General features: G+C 47.0%; 13 pseudogenes; 1 reads left to right on the forward strand and 12 right to left on the reverse strand.

Annotated features, from left to right (window-relative positions):
- Positions 1–3,348: 3,348 nt before the first annotated feature.
- On the reverse strand, positions 3,349–3,465 carry LOC143957606 (5S ribosomal RNA; annotated as a pseudogene).
- An 89-nt stretch (positions 3,466–3,554) lies between these two features.
- LOC143957398 (5S ribosomal RNA) lies at positions 3,555–3,673 on the reverse strand (annotated as a pseudogene).
- Positions 3,674–3,780: 107 nt separating this feature from the next.
- Positions 3,781–3,899, reverse strand: LOC143957297 (5S ribosomal RNA; annotated as a pseudogene).
- Positions 3,900–4,234: 335 nt separating this feature from the next.
- On the reverse strand, positions 4,235–4,353 carry LOC143957562 (5S ribosomal RNA; annotated as a pseudogene).
- Positions 4,354–5,312: 959 nt separating this feature from the next.
- On the reverse strand, positions 5,313–5,431 carry LOC143957472 (5S ribosomal RNA; annotated as a pseudogene).
- A 544-nt stretch (positions 5,432–5,975) lies between these two features.
- LOC143957657 (5S ribosomal RNA) lies at positions 5,976–6,095 on the forward strand (annotated as a pseudogene).
- Positions 6,096–6,438: 343 nt separating this feature from the next.
- Positions 6,439–6,557, reverse strand: LOC143957652 (5S ribosomal RNA; annotated as a pseudogene).
- Positions 6,558–6,893: 336 nt separating this feature from the next.
- LOC143957453 (5S ribosomal RNA) lies at positions 6,894–7,022 on the reverse strand (annotated as a pseudogene).
- A 109-nt stretch (positions 7,023–7,131) lies between these two features.
- On the reverse strand, positions 7,132–7,250 carry LOC143957239 (5S ribosomal RNA; annotated as a pseudogene).
- A 544-nt stretch (positions 7,251–7,794) lies between these two features.
- On the reverse strand, positions 7,795–7,913 carry LOC143957647 (5S ribosomal RNA; annotated as a pseudogene).
- A 108-nt stretch (positions 7,914–8,021) lies between these two features.
- On the reverse strand, positions 8,022–8,140 carry LOC143957257 (5S ribosomal RNA; annotated as a pseudogene).
- Positions 8,141–15,598: 7,458 nt separating this feature from the next.
- On the reverse strand, positions 15,599–15,717 carry LOC143957299 (5S ribosomal RNA; annotated as a pseudogene).
- Positions 15,718–15,825: 108 nt separating this feature from the next.
- On the reverse strand, positions 15,826–15,944 carry LOC143957536 (5S ribosomal RNA; annotated as a pseudogene).
- Positions 15,945–23,164: the final 7,220 nt, after the last annotated feature.

Here is a 23,164-nt window from a genome sequence, read left to right on the forward strand (position 1 = left end):
ACAGCATTATATACAAACAATGCTACAGTGGGCTTGGGAGGGGGTCCTGTCTAAATCCTGCTCTAGCAAATTGGCAGCAAGTGATATCTACGTGCATTGTGCCTGAACCCTACTCTGTTTTTGCTTGCTACTGGCTACACTATACATGGACATTAATGAATAGTTTTCATTGAAAACTTTCATATGGTTTAAATTATGGACGTTTAACCCTATTTGTGTGGGAATGGCATGTGTCATACCTTTTCCCCTATGGGGAGAAGACATCTTGACCCAGTCCCTAAAGTCTGAACCAAGAATATGGCACGTTGATTTTGGCCTGGCCAAAGTTTGTTGGCTGTAGTATGGTGCCCTCATACTCTAACCAAGAAAAGCTAAGAACCATTCCAAGATCAAAACACCGAATTCCCAGGAAGAAAGGATGAATAGTTAGAATAGGATCTGCTATTCACTTCATAGGCCATAACCAAACATTTGGACTGCCTGCCATGTTGCCCTAGAAGCAGTTGGAAGAGAGACTGAATCAGATCTAGCCCGGCCTTCTCAGAGGAATGAGCACTCTTCCGCAAGTCCAGCACGAACTGAGATTGACCCAGTCCCTCAGCCTTCTACTTCAGAACAACCTAGCAACCAGACTAGAGGCTTAATTATAGCTTACAATTGAAATGTAAGATGGTCTTCCAACAGCCGCCCTTTACTTCCAGAGAGCGGGGGCTCTCTGTAGACTTTCCCAAGAGGGATCAGACTGAAATCCCTGCTCTCTTTCTTATTCCTAACTCCATCCAGCAATATTTTTGGGTCCACAAAATTCAGTGGGTAAACCCAAGCAATGAGTTCTGATTAAAGCTCATAACTCAGGCAGTTGATTGAGCTATATACTTTTTCATTTCTAACGCAGTCAAGCAATATTTTTGGGTCCACAAAATTCAGTGATGAACCCAAGCAATGAGTTATGATTAAAGCTCATAACTCTGACACTGCTTCTATAGCATGTTAGACAATTTATTTTATCATCCTTAACCACTTAAGGACCCCCGCATGGCAATGTACGTCAGTGCAGTGGCACCAACAGGCACAAGGGCAGCACAGTGGTGTAGTGGTTAGCACTCTCACCTAGCAGTAAGAAGGGTCACTGGTTCAAATCCCAACCACAACACTACCTGCCTGGAGTTTGCATGTTCTCCCTGTGCCTGTGTGGGTTTCCTCTGGGTACTCCGGTTTCCTCCCACAATCCAAAGACATGCAGGTAGGTTAATTGGCCTCTGTTCAAAATTGGCCCTAGTATATGCATAGGGACCTTGGATTGTGGGCTCCTTAAGGGTAGGGACCAATGTGAGTGTGCAATGTACAGGAATAGGGACAATTGTAGACACTCACTCAGATTGAACTGGATGGACTGGTGTCTTTTTCAACCTAACTATCTATGAAACTATGAAAGCACGTACATGTACGTGCTTGCCTTCCAGCAGGTGGGGGGTCCGATCGGACCCCCCTCCCGCTGGATGCGGAGGTCCGTTTTCGCTTCAGGAGCAATCCAGGAGGAGGGGATGGCCGTTGGTTTCTGGCCATCGCTCCTGGCGAATGAGAAGCTTCCCCCGCTGTGTATAGTAAACACAGGCAGGGAGGAAGTGATGTCATTCTCCTCGGGGCGGTCTTATTGACCGGACTACGAGGAGAACAGTGAAAGTAAGTGTGCACCAACACTACACTGACATGTAGGCACACATGGACACACAAACCCCCCCTCCCCCTCCCAGTCACAGTGTCACTGATTGCAGTGATCATTTATTTATTGATCACTGCATTTAGTGTCAGTTGTGACAGTAAAAGCTGTCAGGGCAGTTAATGTTAGGTCCAGGGTAGCCCCCTACCCCCCAATAAAGGTTTAACCCCCTGATTGCCCCTAGAGTTAACCCTTTCACCCCCTTTTGCCAGTGTCACTAAGCAATCGTTTTTCTGATCGCTGCATTAGTGTCACTGGTGCCGCTAAGTAGCTAGTTATTTTTTTAGGTTCACCGCCAGGTTTTTATAGCACTAGGTACCCCCATATACTACCCAATAACGGTTTTAACCCCCTGATTGCCCCTAGTTAACCCTTTCACCAGCGATCACCGTATAAGTGTCACTGGTGACGCTGGTTAGCCAGTTAGTTATTTAGGTTCCCCGTCAGGTTTTTATTTAGCGCCAGGGACCCCCATATACTACCTAATAAAGATTTTAACCCCCTGATTGCCCCTAGTTAACCCTTTCACCAGTGATCACCGTATAAGTGTTATGGGTGACTCTGGTTAGTTAGTTTGCTTTTTATAGCATCAGGGCACCCACCATTTATCACCCAATAAAGGTTTAAGCCCCTGATCACCCAGCGGGTGATTTCAATTAGGTATTAGGGTCAGGGTCTGTGTCGCCCAAGGCAGCGCTAGGTTAGTGCCAGTACTGCTAACACCCACGCGCAAAGCATAAACCTCCCCTAGTGGTATAGAATCTGAACAGATCAATATCTGACTGATCAGATCTATACTAACGTCCCCAGCAGTTTAGGGTTTAAAAAAAACGCATTGTTAGCGGGATCAGCCCAGATACCTGCAAGCACCTGCGTTTTGCCCCTCCGCCCAGCCCACCCAAGTGCAGTATTGATCGATCACTGTCACTTACAAAACACTAAACACATAACTGCAGCATTCGCAGAGTCAGGCCTGATCCCTGCGATTGCTAACAGTTTTTGGTTTTCAGGGTCCCATACGTGGCTAGGCTCCCAAAAAGTCCCACATATGTGGTATCCCCGTACTCAGGAGAAGCAGCAGAATATATATTTGGGGTGCAATTCTACATATAACTATGGCATGGGTGAGCAATATATCATTTAGTGACAACTTTTTGTAAACTTTTTTTTTTGTATCATTATTCAATCACTTGGGACAAAAAGAAAATATTCAATGGGCTCAACATGCCCCTCAACAATTTCCTTGGGGTGTCTACTTTCCAAAATGGGGTCATTTGGGGGGGGGGGGGTTTGTGTTGTTTTAGCATTTTATGGCCTTCGAAACTGTGATAGGTAGTGAGGAGTGAAATCAAAAATTTGCACCCTTAGAAATCCTGAAGGCAGTGATTGCACTGAAGGCAGTGATTGGATTTCGGGGTTCCGTACGCGGCTAGACTCCGAAAAGTCCCACATATGTGGTATCCCTGTACTCAGGTGAAGCAGCAGAATATATTTTGGGGTGCAATTCCACATATAACTATGGCATTTGTGAGCAATATATCATTTAGTGACAACTTTTTGTAAACCTAGCAACCAGACTAGAGGCTTAATTAAAACAGGTCGTCCACGCCAACAACATATTAAAATAAAGCCTACGGCACCTGGTATTCCCAGAAGGTCTCCCATCCAGGTACTAACCAGGCCCAAACCTGCTTAGCATCCGAGATCAGAGGAGATTGGGCACATTCAGGGTGATGACCACTCTCAACCCTCTTGACAAAGGCCAAGATGGTCACCTCGGCAAACAAGCAGAAAAATAAAACAGGTCGTCGACGCCAACAACATATTAAAAAAAAGCCTACAACACCTGTTATTCCCTGACGGTCTCCCATCCAGGTACTAACCAGGCCCGACACTGCTTAGCTTCCGAGATCAAACAAAATGGAGCGCATTCAGGGTGATGTGGCTGTAGGCAAATTTTCTGGCCACTCTCACCCCTCTTGACAAACCCCAAGATGGTCACCTCGGCAAACAAGCAAAAAAATAAAACAGGTCATCGACGCCAACAACATATTATAAAAAGCCTACGGCACCTGGTACTCCCAAGCGGTCTCCCACCCAGGTACTAACCAGACCCAACCCTGCTTTGAATCCGAGATCAAACAAGATCGGGCGCATTCAGGGTGATGTGGCCATAGGGAATATTGCTTGCCACTCTCAACCTTCTTGACAAACGCCAAGATGGTCACCTCGGCAAACAAGCAATAAAATAAAACAGGTCGTCGACGCCATCAACATATTAAAAAAAAGCTTATGACACATGGTATTTCCAAAGGTCTCCCATCCAGGGACTAACCAGGCCCGACCCTGCTTAGCATCCGAGATCAAACTATATCTGGCGCATTCAGGGTGATGTGGCATTAGGCGATCTTGTTTGCCACTCTCAACCCTCTTGACAAACTCCAAGATGGTCACCTCGGCAAACAAGCAGTAAAATAAAACAGGTCGTCGATGCCAACAACATATTTAAAAAAAAGCCTACGGCACCCGATATTCCCAGGCGGTCTCCCATTCAGTTACTGACCAGGCCCGACCCTGCTTAGCATCCGAGATCAGACGATAGCTGGCGCATTCAGGGTGATATGAACATAGGCAATTTTGATCACCACTCTCAACCCTCTAGACAAAAGCCAAGATGATCCCCTCGGCAAACGAGCAGAAAAATAAAACAGGTCGTCGATGCCAACAACATATTTAAAAAAAGTCTACGGCACCTGGTATTCCCAAAGGTCTCCCATCCAGGGACTAAACAAGGCCAACCCTGCCTAACATCCTAAATCAGGCACATTCAGGGGGATGTGGCCATAGGCAATCTTGCTGGCCACTCTCAACCCTCTTGACAAACGCCAAGATGGTTATCTCGGCAAACAAGCAATAAAATAAAACAGGTCGTCGATGCCAACATCATATTAAAAAAAAGACTACGGCACTTGGTATTCCCATGTGGTCTCCCATACAGGTACTAACCAGGCCCGACGAGATCAGGGAGATGAAGCCGTAGGCGATCTTGCTGGCCACTCTCACCCCTCTTGACAAACGCCAAGATGGTCACCTCGGCAAACAAGCAGTAAAATAAAACAGGTCGTCGATGCCAACAACATATTAAAAAAAATCCTACGGTACCTGACATTCCCAGGCCATCTCCCATTCAGTTACTAACCAGGCCCAACCCTGCTTAGTATCCGAAATCAGACGAGATCGGACTCATTCAGGGTGATGAGGCCATAAGCGATCTTCCTTACCACTCTCAATCCTCTTGACAAAGGCCAAGATGGTCACCTCGGAAAACAAGCAGAAAAATAAAACAGTTCGTTGTTGCCAAAAACATATGAAAAAAGCCTACAGCACCTGGTACTCCCGAGCGGTCTCCCATCCAGTTACTAACCAGGCCCAACCCTGCCTAACATCCTAAATCAGGCACATTCAGGGTGATGTGGCCGTAGGCAATCTTGCTGGCCACTCTCAACCCTCTTGACAAACGCCAAGATGGTTATCTCGGCAAACAAGCAATAAAATAAAACAGGTCGTCGATGCCAACATCATATTAAAAAAAAGACTACGGCACCTGGTATTCCCATGTGGTCTCCCATACAGGTACTAACCAGGCCCGACCCTGCTTAGCATCCGAGATCAAACGATATCTGGCGCATTCAGGGTGAAATGGCAATCGCATCGCCCCTACCACATGGCATCACATCGAATCGCATCTCCCCCAGCACATCGCATCTCTCAAAGCACATCGCATCTCCCAAAGCACATCGCATCACCCCAACATATCGAATCGCATCAGCACACCGAATCGCTTCGCCCCAACACATCGAATCCCACCGTCCAATCGCATCGCATCTCACCAGAACATCGAATCGCCCCAAAGCACATTGCATCACTCGCAACACATCAAATCGCATCGCCCCCAGCACATCACATCGCACTGCCCCAGCTCATCGCATCTCACCCAGCACATTGCATCACCCCCAGAGCACTCACTTCAGTAAAATTTAGGTTAAGGGCGATTGAGGCAGCTCTCGCATTTCCTTGAATACAATTTTTTTCTTTGAAGCAGTACCCACCCTGTTCTTAGCTATTTATTGTATCACATGGTGGCACCAGGAAAACGGAAAATTGTTTCATACTTACCGTAATTTTTTTTTCTGCTTGTTTGCCGAGGTGACCATCTTGGCGTTTGCCAAGAGGGTTGAGAGTGGCCAGCAAGAGCGCCAATGGCCACATCACCCTGAATGCATCCCAATCTCGTCTGATCTTGGATGCTAAGCAGGGTCATGCCTGGGTAGTACCTGGATGGGAGACCGCCTGGGAATACCAGGTGCCGTAGACTTTTTTTTAATATGTTGTTGGCGTCGATGACCTGTTTTATTTTTCTGCTTGTTTGCCAAGGTGACCATCTTGGCGTTTGTCAAGAGGATTGAGAGTGGCCAGCAAGATCGCCTACGGCCACATCACCCTGAATGCTCCCGATCTTATCTTATCTCTCCCATCCAGGTACTAACCAGGCCCGACCCTGCTTAGCATTCGAGATCAGAGGAGATCGGGCGCATTCAGGGTGATGTGGCCGTAGGCGATCTTGCTGGCCACTCTCAACCCTCTTGACAAACACCAAGATGGTCACCTCGGCAAACAAGCAGAAAAAAAAAGGACTTTGGCGCCAACATATTAAAAAAAGCCTAAGGCACCTGATATTCCCAGACGGTCTCCCATCCAGGTACTAACCAGGCCTGACAACGCTTAGCATCCAAGATCAGATGAGATCGGGCACATTCAGGGTGATGTGGCTGCAAGCAATATTGCTGTCCACTCTCAACCCTCTTGACAAACGTCAAGATGATCACCTCGGCAAACAAGCAGAAAAATAAAATCTGGTCGTCTACACAAACAACATATTACAAAAAAGCCTATGCCACCTGTTATTCCCAGGCGGTCTCCCATCCAGGTACTAACCAAGCCGGACCCTGCTTTGCATCCGAGAACAGACAAGATCAAGAGCATTCAGGGTGATGTGGCTGTAGGCAACCTTGCTGGCCACTCTCAACCCTCTTGACAAACGCCAAGATGGTCACTTCGGCAAATCAGTAGAAAAATATAACAGGTTGTCGACGCCAACAACATATTAAAAAAAAGCCTACGGCACCTGTTATTCCCAAGCGGTCTTCCATCCAGGTACTAACCAGGCCCGACACTGCTTAGCATTCGAGATCAGACGAGATAAGATAAGATCGGGAGCATTCAGGGTGATGTAGCCATAGGCGATCTTGCTGGCCACTCTCAACCCTCTTGACAAACGTCAAGATGATCAACCTCGGCAAACAAGCAGAAAAATAAAACAGGTCGTCTACACCAACAACATATTAAAAAAAAGCCTACGGCACCTGGTATTCCCAGGAGGTCTCCCATCCAGGCACTAAGCAGGCCCGACCCTGCTTAGCGTCCGAGATCAGACAAGATCGCGCGCATTCAGGGTGATATGGCCTTTGGCGATCTTGCTAGCCACTCTCAACCCTCTTCACAAAAGCTAAGATATTCACCTCGGCAAACAAGCAGAAAAATAAAACTTTGTCAACGCCAACAACATATTAAAAAAAAACTCTGGCACCTGTTATTACCAGGCGGTTTCCCATCCAGGAACTTACGAGGCCCGACCCTGCTTAGCATCCGAGATCAGACGAGATAAGACAAGATCGGGAGCATTTAGGGTGATGTGGCGGTAGGCGATCTTGCTGGCCACTCTCAATCCTCTTGACAAACGCCAAGATCGTCACCTCGGCAAACAAGCAGAAAAATAAAAAAGGTTTTTCGATGCCAACAACATATTAAACAAAGGCTACGACACCTGGTATTCCCAGGTGGTCTCCCAGCCAGGTAATAACCAGGCCCGACCCTGCTTGGCATCTGAGATTAGACGAGATTGGGCGCGATTGGGCGCATTCAGGATGATGTGGCTGTACGCGATCTTGCTGGCCACTCTCAATCCTCTTGACAAACGCCAAGATGGTCACCTCGGCAAGCAGCAGAAAAATAAAAGCCTATAGCACCTGATATTCCCAGGCGGTCTCCAATGCAGGTACTAACCAGGCCCGACCCTGCTTAGAATCCGAGATCAGACAAGATCGGGCGCACTGAGGTTGATGTGGCCATAAGCGATCTTGCTGGTCACTCTCAACCCTCTTGACAAATGCCAAGATGGTCACCTCGGCAAACAAGCAGAAAAATAAAACAGGTCATCGACGCCAACAACATATTAAAAAAAAGCCTACGGCACCTGGTATTCCCAAGCGGTCTCCCATCCAGGTACTAACCAGGCCCGTCCCTGCTTAGTATCCGAGATCAGACGAGATGGGGTGCATTCAGGGTGATGTGGCTGTAAGAGATCTTGCTGGCCACTCTCAACCCTCTTGACAAACGGCAAGATGGTCAGCTCGGCAAACAAGCAGAAAATAAAACAGGTCGTCGACGCCAACAACATTAAAAAAAGCCTACAGCTCCTGGTATTCCCAGGCGGTCCCCCATACAGGTAATAACCAGACCCAACTCTGCTTAGCATCCGAGATCATACGTATTCAAGATGATGTGGCCATAGGTGATCTTGATTGCCACACTCAACCCTCTTGACAAAAGCCAAGATGGTCACCTCGGCAAACAAGCAGAAAAATAAAACAGGTCGTTGACGCCAAAAACATATTAAAAAGAAGCCTATGGCACCTGGTATATCCAAGGCAGTCTCCCATCCAGGTACTAACAAGGCCTGATCTTGCTTAGCATCTGAGAACAGATGAGATCGGGCACATGCAGGGTGATGTGACCATAGGTAATCTTGCTGGCCCCTCTCAACCCTCTTGATAAACACCAAGATGGTCACCTCGGCAAAAAAGCAGAAAAATAAAATGGGTCATCGACGGCAACAACATATTAAAAAATAAAGCCTGTGGAAACCCGGTATTCACAGGTGGTCTCCCATCCAGGTATTAACCAGGCCCAACCCTGCTTATCATCCAAAAATAGACAAGATCAGGCACATTCAGGGTGATGTGGCTGTAGGTGATCTTGCTGGCCACTCTCAACCCTCTTGACAAATGCAAAGATGGTCACCTCTGCAAACAAGCAGAAAAACAAGACATGTTGTCGACGCCAACAACATATTAAAAAAAATCTATGGAACCTAGTAGTCCGAGGCGGTCTCCCATCCAAGTACTAACCAGGCCTGACCCTGTTTAGCATCCGAGATCAGATGGTATCGGGCTCATTCAGGGTGATGTGGCCGCAGGGGACCAGTTTAAACAATCCAAGAAAGAGAATGAGGGACAATTAAATGATGGAATTTTCAATTTGAGCCAGGTACAACTAAATACTAATGAATTGCATATCTTAAATACGGGTCTTAAATGTGCCCCGAGAAAAGTTATGAACAAATTCGAGGTATACATGGATATCCATAGGTATATACGTACTTTAAACATCAAGAAATATTTTATGATGCATCCCATTAAGACACATCCAACAGACAAAAGAGGGCCCACCCAGAGTGATAGTGGATTGAAGAATCGTTCCCTATTTAACCCCCAGATTGCGAGTAATCACTTTGTAGAGGTATTCAAAAACCTAGTATTGAATGATTTAGAAGAATTACCCCTCAAGAAAGGGGTTAATGCTAGGCATTTTAAAGATGGAATTAATTCCCTAGAGGAGAAAAAAATAAATTATTATACGACCGGCTGATAAGGGGGGTGGGGTTGTCATTTTGGATAGGTCCTTTTATGATAATCAATTAAAGGTGCTATTGAGTGATACCACCACATATAAGAAGTTGGATGCAGACCCTACGAACCAATATAAAAGTCAGTTGGAGGCCCTAATTCAATGGGGTTATGGGAAGGGGGTGTTGAATATCAAAGAAGCTAAATATTTAGTTCCCAGCGCTTGCAGAATACCAGTGATCTATACCCTACCTAAAATCCAAAAAGGACCTGGAGGTTCCCCCTACACGTCCAATTGTGAACGGGATTGGGTCAGTGACGGCTAGGTTGGGGGAATATTTGGACAAATCCCTCCAACCTAGTGTTAAAAATACATCAGCGTATCTGAGGGATACCACTGATCTTCTTAAAGCATTGAGCGAAGTATCTGTTCCCCCGATGGCGGAAGTACATCTGGTGACAGCGGATGTATCAAGCTTGTATACTATCATCCAACATCATGATGCCCTACTGGCCCTGAATTGGGCGATGAGTAGGAGGGAGGATGTCCCCCATGCTCGGAAGGTATTTGTGGGCCAGGCTTTGGAGTTTTGCATGACCCACAACTACTTCTGGTATGGGGGCATGTTTTATTACCAATGTGTTGGTGTGGCAATGGGGGCAAAGTATGCTCCGAGCCTCGCCAACCTATTCATGGCTGAGTGGGAGGACAGATCTGTTTTTATGAATAAACCTCAACAGTTAATCTTCTATCGTAGATTTATAGACGATCTGTTCTTTATTTGGGTTGGCACGAACAATCAGCTAGGGAGTTCATTGAAAGATTGAACTCCAACTCTAATACTTTTAGATTGGACTTCAATATCAGCTCTAAGAGTGTAAACTTTTTGGACCTCACCATAGAAAGGAAGGGGAGCCAGTTGAAGACTACTGTATTTTTCAAGACCACGGACCGGAATAGTTTTTTATCCACAAGAAGTGGGCATCATCCCTCTTGGATCAGGAACATCCCGAAAGGGCAGTTCTTGAGGGTTCGTCTCAATTGTACTACTGATGAGGACTATGCCACCCAGTCCGAGGTCTTGAGAAGGAGGTTTTTACAGAAGGGTTATGATGTGACCGATCTGGACACCACTATTAAGGAGATTGCCAACATACCTAGGGACACCTGTCTTCAGGGATCCCATAAGGGGAGGGATGAGATACAACACCAGTTTAAATTTCTATCAGGTTATCACCACCAATATAGGGAGATTGAACAGATCTTTGCTAAACATTGGCATATTTTAGGGAAAGATAAGCATCTAGGACCATCTCTACCGAGCCGCCCCAAGTTCATCTATAGAAGGGCCCCCTAGTATAGGGGACAAGATTGTTAAAAAGATAATTGATCCCCCGGTGAGACAGACCATGTCTAGTGAATTGAAGGGGTTCTTTGCATGCAGAAGATGCATTTGTTGTAAAACCGTCCGATGCCTTAGTAGGGGGGTCACTACGGTAACCAATGGAGTGAGAGAAACTTTTCACATAAATGAATTTATGACATGTAATATGTCATATGTGGTATATTTATTATGGTGTCCCTGTAAGTTGTTTTATGTGGGTCGTACTAAGAGGTTATTGAGGATACGGATCTCTGAACATTTAGCCAACATCCGGAAGGGTTATCAGGATCACAGTGTATCTTTACATTTTAAAGAGTGTCACCAACAAGACCCTAGCCTTTTACAGTTTTGTGGCATAGATCATGTATACCCCTCGTGGAGGGGCTCTAATCGGGTGAGGGAATTATCCCAGAGAGAAACTAAATGGATCTTTTTGATGAAAAGCTTGACACCAAGGGGAATGAACATTGAATTGGATGTGAACTGCTTTATTAGCAATTTGTGATACCCTATTAACTGTTTGAGTATTGGGAATATGGGGTGGAATATCCATATGTGACCTATGGGAGTGGGACCCCTAGTGGTTTAGTTGACAGTGTTTGAATATGCTGGCCTTAGAGAAATGGGAACTCAGGCAGGGGCAGTTGATTGGGGGGTGCAATCATGAAGTGGGGTGACTGGAGTAGAATATTTGTTCATTTGTTCCAAATAGAAATAACCAGAGTAGTCTTCTATTAAAAGTTGTTTAATTTTAATTATAATTTTGTCATGTATATGTGTGGATGATTGCACAATGTGCATATTCACATATATATAAAGATATTAGAGCGACTATATCGGTGCGATTGTATAATACACGCGCACTGATGTGGTCGCACGTTTACATACAAATATATTTGTATTTGTATATATAAGCTTTTACCGTATATACTCGAGTATAAGCCGAGATTTTCAGCCTCTTTTTTGAGGCTGAAAGTGCCCCCCTCGGCTTATACTCGAGTCATCGCTGTCTGCCTGCTCGATCAGCGTGTCGAGCAGACAGACAGCGGACATTCTACCCTTCAAACGCCGCGCCTCCGCCTTCGCCTGTGATAGGCGGAACACTGAATTTCCCAGCAGCCTGTGTTCCGCCTATCACGGACATCGTCTCATCCTCGTACTACGGACGAGGATGAGACGATGTCCGTGATAGGCGGAACACAGGCTGCTGGGAAATTCAGTGTTCCGCCTATCACAGGCGAAGGCGGAGGCGCGGCTTTTGAATTTTAGAATGGCCGCCGAGGCGCCGACGAAGAGCGGCGATCCTGGCAAGGCACGGGACGGAGGCAAGGCACGGCACGGGACGGGACGGAGGCAAGGCACGACACGGGATGGAGGCAAGGCACGGCACGGGACGGAGGCAAGGAGGCAAGGCACGGCACGGGACGGAGGCAAGGCACGGGACGGAGGCTCGGGACACAGGCTCGGGACACAGGTAGGCTGGACACACACACACACACACACACACACACACACACACACACACACACACATGGACACACACACACAGGGATGGATGGATGGATGGAGACACACACACACAGGGATGGATGGATGGAGACACACACACACAGGGATGGATGGATGGATGGAGACACACACACACAGGGATGGATGGATGGATGGACACACACACACACAGGGATGGATGGATGGACACACACACACACAGGGATGGATGGATGGATGGACACACACACACACAGGGATGGATGGACGGACACACAGGGATGGACGGACACACAGGGATGGACGGACACACACACAGGGATGGACAGGCATGTCTCACCCTCGGCTTATACACGAGTCAATAAGTTTGCCAGTTTTTTTGGGGGTAAATTGGGGGCCTCGGCTTATATTCGGGTCGGCCTATACTCGAGTATATACGGTATATGTTTTATTTGCTTTAGTTTGTTTTTAAATTTTACATATGCGATTTTATTTTATTGATTATTGTGCAATAATATATTTTTGGGGGGGTGACATACACCACTATGACTGTATATGGAGTATAGCATGTTATTGTGAACTTTGAGGCACTGGTGACACAGAGATACGTTATTTATTTTTAATAGATGGGGATATGAGAATATGCTCAACTTATTTGTGTGTTGCGCTGTTGTCACTAGCATAAACTAGCCTTTTAGTCTATGATCTGTATGGATATTGCTGGCATGGACAGTAATATCATCTGTACAGCTGTCTCCGGGATGGGTGGGATTTATTTGCATACTCGTTTGCGTTATGTGGCTGAGTGTTGGTCGGAGCATGGATGCTATCATCTGCCTTCTGGACCTGATGCCCATGGGGGAACTACGCATGTGCGATCGAATTTGTGCTGACGGTGAGAGCAGGGAGGGGAAGCTCGGACACGTCATGCATTCCCTGGTAAGTGGAGTGAGGGGTTGGCGCATGCGCGGTGGCGGTACACGGAGTGTCTGACGGCTGATGAGCCGAGAAATTTGTGAAGGGGAAATTGGTAGCGACTGCGCATGCGTGACCGGGCGATGACGTGCGGGATTGTGAACAGCTGCTTGTCTGCAATCTCCCGTACGTCGCGCTATCTGACCGGGTCTGGGGACTCAGGGGGTGGCTCTGCTTAGATGTTTTATTTAATCAAAGAAGGCAGGCTTTAGACTTAGATTGGTGTAATGTGGGCGTGATTAGCTGCATTGCCATTATGGGATGGTTGCCATTACAATAAAAGGCGGAACTGGGAGCCAGATAGCCAATCCCATGATTAAGTCCTATGACGAAACATGTCGGTGGCGTGGCTATCTGGCAACTATCTTTGATTCATTGAACACTGCAACCAAGGCAGAAGAGTGTGTGTAACACGAGGAATAGAACTGGAGAGAGTGTGGTACTGGGTTCAAACTGAGAACTTCGCTGTGGGGTGCCATACAGCAGAAGGAAGGTTGAGAGACAGTATTTATGCTGCTAAATCTGACCAGTATCCACTGTGACCACCAATGCCTTGGAGTGAAGTACGCTGTTGTGAAGGATTGGAGTGATTTTGAAGTGCTTTTATTCAAGTTTTGTTCATGTGAGTGCATTAATGAGTGGCTTTTAAAGTTTGCAATTAAAGATATTTTACAGTGTTGCACTATGGGAGGTCTCTCTTTTTCTCTCTGAGGTATTTTGAGGGATAACCTTATTGGAGCCTGAAAAGAGGAGAAACAATGACTGAGTGCTGAACATCTACTGTCTTCATTTAAGTGATTTAAACGCCTGTTGAGCTTGGCACGAGAGTGCTGAGCGCTGTAGCTGGTGAGTGCTCCAACAAGGGGGGTCACTGTCACGGCTGGTGTGGTGAAGGTTGTATCATTTTATGGACACTGGCAAAAACTGCACATGAAAAGGATTTAACTGTCCTTTCTATCTCCCCTTTTTTTGGACTTTTGCTTCTATTTAAAAATTATACACATTCGCACGTTGCGGTTTAGGGATAATCACAATCGTTGTGTTGCTCATTAATATTTCAAAGGAAGTGTATATGTTTATATATATATATATATATATATATATATATTTCTTACTTATCAAATATATTTTTTTGGGTTAATCACAGTTAGGGTGTCATTTATACACATCCTACAACAGTTAGGCTGTCACTTGCACATATCTTATAGAGAATTGTATATATTTTCCCATTCTATTTATTTGACTTGATGTAGTTTTGTGGGAGAAATACAAAATACAGGGTGAGGGGCAGAACCTATATAGGGAGTGTCTGCACTAATTAAGCGTCACAAGGTGATATTGATCTGACAAATTGGAGTTGTTGATTTATATTTACTTTTTGATCTATTTTGCAAATATGACCTGTAGGTTTGTAAAGCTCACCATCCCTGTGCTGACTTCCTCCTGGGGCTGTACCTCTGCTGTGCATATTATGAGGGGCTCCCACCATCCCTGTGCTATGCTGACTTCCTCCTGGGGCTGCTAATTATGAGGGGCTCCCACCATCCCTGTGCTGTGCTGACTTCCTCCTGGGGCTGTACCTCTGCTGTGCATATTTTGAGGGGCTCCCACCATCCCTGTGCTATGCTGACTTCCTCCTGGCAATACTCTGCAATACTCTGCATTACACTGCAATACTCTGCATTACTCTGCATTACCCTGCAATCACTGAATTTTGTGGACCCAAAAATATTGCTTGACTGCGTTAGGAATGAAAAAGTATATAGCTCAATCAACTGCCTGAGTTATGAGCTTTAATCAGAACTCATTGCTTGGGTTTACCCACTGAATTTTGTGGACCCAAAAATATTGCTGGATGGAGTTAGGAATAAGAAAGAGAGCAGGGATTTCAGTCTGCTCCCTCTTGGGAAAGTCTACAGAGAGCCCCCGCTCTCTGGAAATAAAGGGCGGCTGTTGGAAGACCATCGCCACTCTCAACCCTCTAGACAAAAGCCAAGATGATCCCCTCGGCAAACAAGCAGAAAAATAAAACAGGTCGTCGATGCCAACAACATATTTAAAAAAAGCCTACAGCACCTGGTTTTCCATCCAGGTCTCCCATCCAGGGACTAAACAAGGCTGCTTAGCATGCGAGCTCAGACAAGATAGGGCACATTCATGGTGATGTGGCCTAAGGTGATCTTTTAGTCCACTCTTAACCCTCTTGACAAACGTCAAGATGGTCACCTCAGCAAACAAGCAGAAAAATAAAACAGGTCCTCGACGCCAGCAACATATTAAAAAGACACCTACAGCACCTGGTATTCCCAGGCGGTCTCACATCCAGCTACTAACCAGGCCCGACCCTGCTTAGCATCTGAGATCAGACGAGATCGGGCGCATTCAGGGAGATGAAGCCGTAGGCGATCTTGCTGGCCACTCTCAACCCTCTTGACAAACGCCAAGATGGTCACCTCGGCAAACAAGCAGTAAAATAAAACAGGTCGTCGATGCCAACAACATATTAAAAAAAAGCCTACGGTACCTGATATTCCCAGGCGATCTCCCATTCAGTTACTAACCAGGCCCGACCCTGCTTAGCATCCGAAATCAGACGAGATCGGACTCATTCAGGGTGATGAGGCCATAAGCGATCTTCCTTACCACTCTCAATCCTCTTGACAAAGGCCAAGATGGTCACCTCGGAAAACAAGCAGAAAAATAAAACAGTTCGTTGTTGCCAACAACATATTAAAAAAGCCTACAGCACCTGGTACTCCCGAGCGGTCTCCCTTCCAGTTACTAACCAGGCCCAACCCTGCCTAACATCCTAAATCAGGCACATTCAGGGTGATGTGGCCGTAGGCAATCTTGCTGGCCACTCTCAACCCTCTTGACAAACGCCAGGATGGTTATCTCGGCAAACAAGCAATAAAATAAAACAGGTCGTCGATGCCAACATCATATTAAAAAAAAGCCTACTGCACCTGGTATTCCCATGTGGTCTCCCATACAGGTACTAACCAGGCGCGACCCTGCTTAGCATCCGAGGTCAAACGAGATCGAGTGCCACACGAATTTGGCGCGAACGGACCAAAACGTTCGGACTTCGCCGAACGGGCGAACAGCCGATGTTCGAGTCGAACGTATGTTCGACTCGAACATGAAGCTCATCCCTATTAAGGAACAACAACTATGGGAACCTTGGAGTACATGGTACAAAAATTACACTTCCACAATTTAGATAATGCTGATTCTTTAATCATATAGAAGAAAGAAGTCCTGTGCGTTTTAATATTTTTTGGATGGCTTTAAAAATAATTTCATAACAAAATGACAAATATATCACATGTCTGTTTATCTGAATTGAGCTGCGGAGTAAGAATAGATCTTTATTTTCCTTCATAAAAGATAACTATTGTGTTTGAATTTCCTTTAGGATGTTGGCCTAGGTACTCCAAGACACAGATAGATCCCTGTGAGGGGTGTCTTGGGGTCCAGAAGTGGCCTTTATCCATATCGCTATTTATAAGTCTTACAATAATTATATTACGGACTTTATTATACAAGTTCTAAGAGACTTACTCTTGTTCGAGTCCCTTTATGACTATGAATATTAGATACTTGGGAATACTACTTTATTCTTTCTTGTGGACTATTTGTTTCTATGCTATATTGTGCTGAGAAAACCCTGTCACTACATTATACTGTTATGTTACTTTTATTACTATATATTATTTTTTTTGTTTTGTATCCCTTGTTGTAACCAACTCTGCTAAAAATCTCAATAAAAACATTTGAAAAGAAATGTAAGATGGTCTTCCAACAGCCGCCCTTTACTTCCAGAGAGCGGGGGCTCTCTGTAGACTTTCCCAAGAGGGATCAGACTGAAATCCCTGCTCTCTTTCTTATTCCTAACTCCATCCAGCAATATTTTTGGGTGCACAAAATTCAGTGGGTAAACCCAAGCAATGAGTTCTGATTAAAGCTCATAACTCAGGCAGTTGATTGAGCTATATACTTTTTCATTCCTAACGCAGTCAAGCAATATTTTTGGGTCCACAAAATTCAGTGATGAACCCAAGTAATGAGTTATGATTAAAGCTCATAACTCTGACAATGCTTCTATAGCATGTTAGACAATTTATTTTATCATCCTTAACCACTTAAGGACCGCCGCATGGCAACGTACGTCGGTGCAATGGCACCGACAGGCGCAAGGGCAGCACAGTGGTGTAGTGGTTAGCACTCTCACCTAGCAGTAAGAAGGGTCACTGGTTCAAATCCCAACCACAACACTACCTGCCTGGAGTTTGCATATTCTCCCTGTGCCTGCGTGGGTTTCCTCCGGGTACTCCAGTTTCCTCCCACAATCCAAAGACATGCAGGTAGGTAAATTGGCTCTAGTATATGCATGGGGACCTTGGATTGTGGGCTACTTGAGGGTAGGGTCCAATGTGAGTGTGCAATGTACAGGAACACAATGCGATGGCGCAGTGCATTGCTGGCTCATGATTGGCCAAGCATGCACTGTGACCCCGCATGCTTGGCCAATCACAACGCCAGCAGCGAGGAGAGCCATGATTGGCCACAGGCAAATGTGGCCAATCATAGCTCAGGCTGTGTAGTGCACGCCCCACACTATATAAGGCCGCCTTGTGTAGTGTGTTGGCGTCTGAAGCAGTGGGTGTTCTGTGTACCTTCAACACAGTATACATCTGTATATACCCCTTTATCTCTGGTGTTCTATAATAAAGGCATCTGCAGGAGTTAGTGGGTGTTCTGTGTACCTTCAACACAGTACACACCGATCGTTTTTGGACGATTTTCGATCTTGCTGTTGTGTAGTGGTTGTTGTCTGCGTGCCCTGACCGCAGTATACACCGCTATATTCACCTCACCTATATAGCTAGTGATCTATCTTTTATAATAGAGCTTGCAGTCAGTAGTGTTAGGAGCTAGTGCGTGCTGTCTGCGTGCTCTGTACCCAGTATATACCGCTATATCCACCTACATAGCTCTTCTCTATTTGAGCCCACTTGCCATCTGCAGGAGTTATTGGAAGTTGTGTGTGCCTCCAGCACAGCACAGTATACATCTGTATATACCCCTTTATCTCTGGTGTTCTATAATAAAGGCATCTGCAGGAGTTAGTGGGTGTTGTGTGCCTCTAGCACAATATACACTACCCAACTGCTTTTTTACCCAACTCCCTTCAGGCCATTACCATGTCTGGAAGGCCAGCAAGGAGAGGCAGACAGGCGCGAGCCGATAAAAGAGGGCAAGCAGGCTCTGTGTCCAGAGACAACAGTACTGGTCGTGGACGCGGTGCATTGTCATCAGCACGTGGCCATGGGACACGCTTGTCCTTCTTTTCGGCAGCTGGACATGTTGAGCCGCAACATGCCAACGACTTGGTAGAGTGGATGACCAAGCCCTCTTCATCCTCCTCATCCTCTCTCACCCAGTCTCAGGGTACTAGCAAAGCAGCTGCCAACGCATCGTCTTCCCTCTCAATGTCATCATCAGTGACTCCTTCCCTAGACCCACCACGTCCTCCTGAGGAGTCTCCTGAACTCTTTGAGCACAGTGTTGCGTACATGCTCCAGGAGGATGCCCAGTGTTTTGTAGCCTCTGATGATGACACTCAGCTAGAGGAAGGCAGTAGCGTGAATGCAGAGAGAGGGGATGCTTAAGAAGGACAGCAATCTGGCAGTCATGTTCCACAAGCTGCAGCATACTGCCAGGTTTGCTACAGCGATGAAGAGGGAGGGGATGATGAGGGCACTGACTCCACGTGGGTGCCTGGTAGGAGAGAGAAGGAGGAGGAGGAGGCACATGTCCAACGAGGCAGGATGCCCTCCGGGGGCCAGCTTGGGGGCAGCACACTGACTGAATCACACCGCAGAGCTCCGCCTGATCAGGGCGCTGCCTCTGCACGTTATGCTAAAAGTTCTTTGGTGTGGGCCTTTTTTGAGACGAGTGCATCAGATCGCAAAGCTGCTATTTGCAACATATGTCTCAAGCGTATCTCGCGTGGCCAAAACATCAGCCGCTTGGGCACCACATGCTTGACCAGACATATGTTGACCTGCCATGCAGCTCGTTGGCAAGCGTACCTCAAAGACCCACACCAAAGAACAAGAGGCCCTCTCCTTGCTCCTCATTAGCTGGCATCTCCAACCCCACTAGACCTTCAGTCCTCTCTGAAACCTGCTCTGAGAGGAATGAAGGTGTAGAATTAGGTGTGTCACAGCCAAGTGCTTCCGGGCACTCTGCTAGCAGTAGACCCACGTCCGATTATAGCAGGCAAATGTCCCTGCCCCAGCTGCTGAACCGGCGAAAGAAGTTCACTCCCAGCCATCCACATGCCCAGCGGTTGAATGCTAGCTTGGCTAAATTGCTAGCACTTCAACTGCTGCCTTTTCAGTTGGTAGACTTGGCCCCCTTCCATGAGTTTGTACAATGTGCGGTTCCTCAATGGCAGGTCCCCAAACGCCACTTTTTCTCACGGAAGGCGATTCCGGGTCTCTCTACCGGCATGTGGAAGGCAATGTCCTTGCCTCGCTGGACAGGGCGGTCAGTGGTAAGGTGCATATTACCGCTGACTCATGGTCCAGCAGGCATGGACAGGGACGTTACCTGTCTTTCACGGCCCATTGGGTCACTCTTCTGGCAGCTGGGAAGGATGCAGGACAAGGTGCAGTAGTGTTGGAGGTTGTTCCGCCACCACGCCTCCAAAATGCTACTATTGGTTGTGACACACCTCTCTCCTCCACCCCCTCCTCTTCTTCTTCCTCCATGGCCTCTTCCAGTGCTCTGTCCTCAGAACCAGCGGTGCTCCGTAGGCGTTCCAGGGGCTACGCAAGTACGCAGGCAAAACGATGCCATGCCGTGCTTGCGCTGGTTTGTTTGGGGGACAGGAGCCACACTGGGGCGGATGTTTTGTCAGCTCTGCAGGGGCAGGCCGAGAGGTGGTTGACGCCACGCCAGCTTAAGCCAGGATTGGTGGTTTGCGACAATGGCACCAACCTCCTCTCCGCCCTCCAACAGGGACAACTGACCCATGTGCCCTGTGTAGCTCACGTCCTTAACCTGGTGGTGCAGCGGTTCTTGGGCAGGTACCCCGGCTTACAGGATGTCCTGAAGCAGGCCAGGAAAGTCTGTGTGCATTTCCGCCGATCATTTAATGCCTGTGCTCGGCTGGCTGAGCTCCAAAAGGAGTTGAACCTGCCCAAGAACCGCCTTATATGTGACATGCCCACCAGGTGGAACTCAACGTTGGCCATGCTGCAGCGGCTGCACACGCAGCAGAGGGCCATCAATGAGTACCTGTGCGACTACGGCACCAGGACAGTGTCAGGGGAGCTCGGATTTTTCTCACCACGCCAGTGGGGCATGATCAGGGATGCATGCACTGTCCTGTCACCGTTTGAGGAGGCCACAAGGATGGTGAGCAGTGACAGTGCATGCATCAGTGACACTGTACCTCTTGTCCACCTCTTGGAGCATACGCTGCGTGGAATAATGGACAGGGCACTTGAGGCAGAACAGAGGCAGGAAGAGGAGGACTTCCTTGCCTCTCAAGGCCCCCTTTATCCAGACAGTGTTCCTGCTGTGCCACCCATCACACAGGAAGAGGATGAAGAGGAGGAAGAGGAGGAGGAGGATGATTGTGTCAGCATGGAGGTGGAGGCTGGCACTCAGCATCAGCAGCAGCAGCAGTCTTGTAGGGATGATTCACAGTCCCAAGAAACACGTGGACTTGTACGTGGCTGGGAGGAGGTAGCTGCGGATCATGTTGTCCTTAGTGACCCAGAGGACTCCGGACTGAATGCCTCAGCTAACCTACGCTGCATGGCCTCCCTGATCCTGCAAAGCCTGCGGAAGGATCCTCGTATTCTTCGGATCAAGGAGAAGGACCATTACTGGCTGGCCACTCTCCTTGATCCACGGTACAAGGGTAAGGTTGCCGACCTTATCTTGCCATCGCAGAGGGAGCAGAGGATGAGACATCTCTGGGAGGCCTTGCAGAAAGGTCTGTGCAACGCGTTCCCAGAGACTGGGAGGTTACAAACTCCTGGTCCTGGACAACGTGTTGCTGAGGCATCGGTCAGAAGGAGCGGTGGAGAAGGTGGCCGTCTGACTGATGCTTTCAGACAATTTTTTAGTCCGCAGCCCCAAGGTATGATCGGTTCCAGCAACCATTGCCAGCGTCTGATTTACATGGTGCAGGAATACCTAGGGGCAAGGTCAGACTTGGACACCTTTTCCATCGAAAATCCTCTGGCTTACTGGGTCTTGAGGATGGATCACTGGCCAGAGCTTTCACAGTATGCAATTGAGCTACTGGCCTGTCCTGCATCCAGCGTTCTTTCGGAACGCACCTTCAGTGCTGCTGGTGGCTTTGTTACCGATCACAGGGTGCGGCTGTCTACCGAATCAGTTGATCGACTGACCTTCATCAAGATGAATCAGTCTTGGATCACCCACAGCTACCAAGCACCTGAAGCTGATGTAACCGAATAATTTCTTTTTGAAATATCACATCCCTTCAAGACTGCCTATGCTGATGCTGAGTGACTGTCCTGTTATGTTGATTGTATATCCTCTTCCTCCTCCGATGATATATGGAAGAACATTTCTGTTTCTGGGTGATGCCATCAGCCCAATTTTTCTGCCCCTGTTTAACAGGGGCGTTTAAGTACAATTTTTGATGCAATGCTTTGCAGCAGGGCTAATTCCTGCAATAAAACAAGAGTATATGGGAGAGGTTGCAGTGTTGTGGGACCAGCACCAGTGCCTAAGGCCCAATTTTTCTGCCCCTGTTTAACAGGGACATGTAATTACAATTCTTGATATAATATTTCACAGGAGGGCCCGTTCCTGTGCCCACCCAGAGTAACTGTGAGGACTTATAGTGTTGTGGCACCAGCACCACAACCACCAAAGGTCAATTTTTCTACCACTGTTCAACAATGGCATGTAATTACAATTCTTGATATAATCGTTCACAGCAGGGCGCTCCAGCGCCCACCAAGAGTCACTTTGAGGGCTTACAATGTTGTGGCAAAACCAACACCTTGTTCCGCCATTTCTGCAGAGCATATAGGGCAGGCCCCTACTTTCAAACATCCAACTTACAAACATCTCCTACTTGCAAACGGAAGGAGACAACAGCAAGTGAGATGAAAAAAGATGGACGACAAAACAAATTATACAGGGGTGATAACCCTTCCCTATGTTTTTCAAAAAGCTTACATTTTTTTTTTTTGACTGGAGCTACACTTTAAAAATGTACCAGTTGAAAATTACAAACAGATTCAACTGAACACAACAAACCTACACAGTCCCTGTCTTGTTTGCACCGCCTGTATACTGCTGTTCTGAGTATATAGGGCCTGGGGGCCACACGCATTTCCTTTTTTTAATATGGGTACGGGGTTCCCCTTAATATGCATACAAGACCCAAAGGGGCTGGTAATGGGCAGGGAGGGCTACCCATGCCATTTTTCTCAATGATTTTCAACCATATTGCAGGAACCAGATATAACATTAAAACCGCAAGCAGCTTTAAATGACGTTATTTCCGTTAAATGTCATTTTGTGCAGGGACTGTTCTAAACACGGGAAACACGTGGTACTTCACAGGCATACTACAGACACCCCCCAGGCACCATATTTAAAGGAATATTTCACTTTTTTTTTCCACTTTAATCGTCATTAAAATCAGTGCTCCCGCCAAAACGGCCGTTTTTAAAACATTTTTTATTGCATTGACCCATGTCCCCTGGGGCAGGAGCCAGGTCCCCAAACCCTTTTTAGGACAGTATCTTGCATATTAGCCGTTAAAATTAGCACTTTTAATTTCG

The sequence above is a fragment of the Lithobates pipiens genome, unplaced genomic scaffold (assembly GCF_037356315.1).
Source record: "Lithobates pipiens isolate NorthernLeopardFrog02 unplaced genomic scaffold, aLitPip1_a1.2 Scaffold_52, whole genome shotgun sequence".
Classification (NCBI taxonomy): domain Eukaryota; kingdom Metazoa; phylum Chordata; class Amphibia; order Anura; family Ranidae; genus Lithobates; species Lithobates pipiens.